Consider the following 3,978-nt stretch of genomic DNA (forward strand, 5'->3'; position numbering starts at 1 on the left):
TCCTCATCCTCCGCAAAATGAGCTGCACACATCTGAATATTTGGGTTGTACTGTTCTGGAACACTGTTGTAAATACAACTTAACCACTGATTTACAATGGTGTCCTCTTTTGGAAGATCAAACTAAGTAGTTTCGCTTTCACAACAAAACACACAGCGTCACACACGGCAGGCTAGAGTGAGGAACGGCCGGCGGGCTTGAGAACGGCATGGCTGGCGGATTCGACAAAGGAGTGGCCGGCGGGCTTGCGGCAATCACATGTGATGACCCCAGGCTGGACTCCACTTTGTCCACGGTGAACGCCGATACGGCGTTCCACATTGCGAAGTTGATGTATTTCCTCAGCGACCAGCACGGATCAGCTCTACGCATGACGAAGCGGATATCGTCCTCTTTTGGAAGACCAAACAAAGTAGTTTCGTGTTCACAACGAAACACACAGCGTTTTCACGACATGGTGGCAGCAACAATACTACAGCGAGAATCAAAGTTACGCATTTTCTTTGCGTGAACATTTGGGAGGCGTTATGCAAATGTAAGCATGGTTTCCCTACGGTGGTTCAGGCTGTAGGATTGCCGAATGACTAAAGAAACGTTATATATCAGCACGATGGTATAAAACTGTACATTTCTAGTCTATTACCACCCACTGTCACTTATACCAACGACGGAAATAAGCACAGTTAGCACTCCAAAGAGAAAGGAAAAATTGAAATCGCATCATATGACCCCTTTAATACAACGACAACATGTTAATGCAACTAAACCCCAAATTAATTTTGCATTGAGCTGTAGCCTCCAGTTCGTGCTTGTTGTAAGCAAATGCAAGGGTCAACAAGATAATCTGCTGCCACCTGCTGATAAATGTTGTTAAATGTTGATAAACGTTGCTAAAATGTCATACACTATTTAACTGACTGTAAAAAAAAAATTATAATTCTAGTTTCAAAAGAAAATAAAGAATTTACAACTAAAGAGTTGACTAATGTTCACTTGGGCTATAACAAAACTTGTTTTATAAGATGGACACAAAGCTTTTACAATTTCTTTCAAAAGTTAATTTAAAATATATTTTATAGAAATGTATGTGTAATTCTTGGTTTTATAATGTTTTTTTTATTTTATGTTTATTGTATTTGTATTTTGGTGTTCAACTATATTTTTAATGTATAATATTTGTCATGAAATAGCCTGTGAAGCTAATGTGGCAATAAATTTAAATTACCTGTTAACTTAGGCTATAACATGCAACATGCTCAAAGGTCCAATCGACTGGCTGTCACTCATCTTTCAAGGGGTGTCATTATTATTATTAATTCGTTTACTTAAAGGTTCTTAAAAGCCGTGGATTAGTCTTTTTCTGTATAATTTTCGTGAAAATAAGATACTGGATGTAACAAAGTTCGTAGTCACGGGAAGGAGGTGGGAACCGGCGAACATTTATACAAAACTTTAATAATAAAATAAACACAAAATAGCGCGACAGCCCCTCGTGGATGACTGTCGCGCACAAACAGAACCAAAACACAAAATAAAGTCCAGACCTGGTCCTCTCTCATCCCTCCTCCTTTTATCCTTCCGGAGCTCCTCCATGGGACTCGAGACCGGTGAGTGGCGCAGGTGTCGCGTATTAGCATTTACTCCACCGGCCTCACTCCATTCCCTGCCCCTCTCATCACACTGGATTAACGCGAATCCTGCTATTATACCACTCTTGTCTATTAGATGTCACTCTCGTATCTCCCTTTTTACTGCGAGTATACAAGACAAAATAAACGTAAATGCTCATCAGAAGTTTGAAAAATACAGTGAAATTTACTGAAATATATAATTTCTCGTGTAATCACCCAGGCATGCGTCAATCTCGGAAAGGCGTCAGTAAAACAGCATGCATGTGTGAACGTTACCTTTACCTTATAAGAATAAATAAATACTTAGTGGAGTGCATAGCCAAAAATATAATTATATTTTTCTTAAATGTTTGTGTAGCTACAGCTATCTAGTTTGCTTGAGTATTGATTATTAGACCTACATCTGAAAATAAATTTGAACTTGATAGTTTGATAGTAACACACCCTGCAGGCCTATATTTTACATTATAAGAGACGATTTCCTCAAGAAAATTGAGCTGTACCTGAAATATTTCCAAATGGATAGATATCTAATCAAAGTGCATCAAGATTGGAATAGATGTGCCGATCAATGAGTGCTACAGTCTACGGTGCTACACTGCTGTGCTGCGCGGAGACGCGGAGGGAGAAAGGCATCGGAACTAGACAGAGTCTCAACATTTCCCGACCTGACCTGATATTTTGATTTTTTATTTGTTTGACAGGGAAAGCTGTGCTTTATTAAAAAAAAAAAAAAAAACCTCTCCGGAAAAAAAAGGGCACTTTCTCTCGAGGAAGAAAAAGGGCAGGTACTCAAGCCCCCTTTTATGTCTATGTGTGCACGTGCCTGGAATAGAATCATATAAAGAGCTTGTGAATCAGAATCGAATCGTGGAATCTGGATCATTACCCCGAGAATGATGCATTACAGTTACACTTTATACCTCTTATGCTAGTTATACACACACAAAATATATAGTATTGAGCAAAATAATAGAAAAAGTATTTGTGACAAAACTTTTATTATTCAGTAAGTGTGAACAGGAAAATCCTGGTACTGGAAATGTCTCCTGTAAAACTTAAGAGGTGAAATTTTTCCTTTTTTGAATAATTAAATAATGAGCAAATGGTTTATTCTCAACATGATAATAATAAAAAAACAAAACATTATTGCACTTTCTTTTTACAGGATGAACCTTTACATATGAACCCAAAACATAAAAAAAAATTACATAAGATGTCCTGTATACTTTTCAGTTCATCAAGAAAATATTAACTGTATTTTTGTTCATCAACACGGTGTCTTTGCTGCTGCTGTAGAATGTGTCGAGCTGCTGGATTCAGTGCAGCAGGATGAAGGAGAGCAGAGAACAGCAGAGGAACAGGAAGCTCTGAGTGACACTCTGAGCACTGTTACACAGGTTCCCCTCACAACATGAGATGTCCTGAACATTAGGAACCGATTTTGTGGCATTACAAATGGCTTTAGAGACACAGCCTTTCACAACCAGTGACTGGCCTCCGAAACTGCCTGATGAAACGAAAGAAAAGAAAAGGTTAGTCTGAGCTTTACTGGTATATGGGATCCGTTTCAAACGCCCAGACATAACAGAAATAAAAATGACTTTAATCTTCTTTTTAGCAGATTCTCACCTGTTGCTGTAATGCAGCGGTCTTCACTCCCTGAACAGGTCACTGTGTTTGAGCAGCTCTTCCCATCACAAGAGTAACATTTCATTCCGTTGGAGTTGGAATCTACAAGAGAAAAACAGTTTTTTAAATTTTATTTTCTGTACAAAATATGTCTAATGAAACAACAGCCTATATTGATTATCCATTCAATCAGTTCCCAATAGAATATCTGACTCTACATGTTACATGATTATAGAAGTCCAATCAAAACACTCACTGTGCTCTCCCAGCTTTTATAATTGCAGAGACCCGTCTCTTATATCAAACGTTACTCAAGGTCTGCACTCTAAAATTATCTTTATTATAGCAGGAGATATAAAAACTGATGACAAACGTTTCGCTTGCTGTCTCCGTCAGTGCGACAAGTTCTCAGTAACTCAATGATTATATAAAGACCAATGAAGACTAACAGGTGGTAGTAATTATATAACTTTGTACAGTTCTTAAATTCAAGATTAGATTCTATTACTTTTTCAGTTGAGAATAATGTATCCTCTATTAGTTTTCTAGATGTGTTAATATCAAAAATCAATAACAATATCTCCACCACGGTGTTCCGTAAACCAACAGAAAATAAAAATACATTACTATCTGCTGATAGTCATTAAGCCAACTCTATAGACTGAGACGTATTTGTGAGTCAGAAGGGGAATTTGAGAAACAGTCTAAAATTGAA

At 37.7% G+C, this 3,978-nt stretch overlaps 1 long non-coding RNA gene across 1 annotated transcript; it reads right to left on the reverse strand.

Moving 5' to 3' along the window:
- Positions 1 to 2,436: 2,436 nt before the first annotated feature.
- On the reverse strand, positions 2,437 to 3,643 carry LOC107584602 (uncharacterized). Its single transcript, XR_001609159.1, has 3 exons — positions 3,520 to 3,643; positions 3,264 to 3,365; positions 2,437 to 3,141 (listed from the first exon to the last, which is right to left on the reverse strand). It is a non-coding gene; the product is annotated as an uncharacterized lncRNA (long non-coding RNA).
- Positions 3,644 to 3,978: the final 335 nt, after the last annotated feature.

This window comes from Sinocyclocheilus grahami, unplaced genomic scaffold, assembly GCF_001515645.1.
Source record: "Sinocyclocheilus grahami isolate Dianchi unplaced genomic scaffold, SAMN03320097.WGS_v1.1 scaffold61.1, whole genome shotgun sequence".
In the NCBI taxonomy this organism is placed as follows: Eukaryota; Metazoa; Chordata; class Actinopteri; order Cypriniformes; family Cyprinidae; genus Sinocyclocheilus; species Sinocyclocheilus grahami.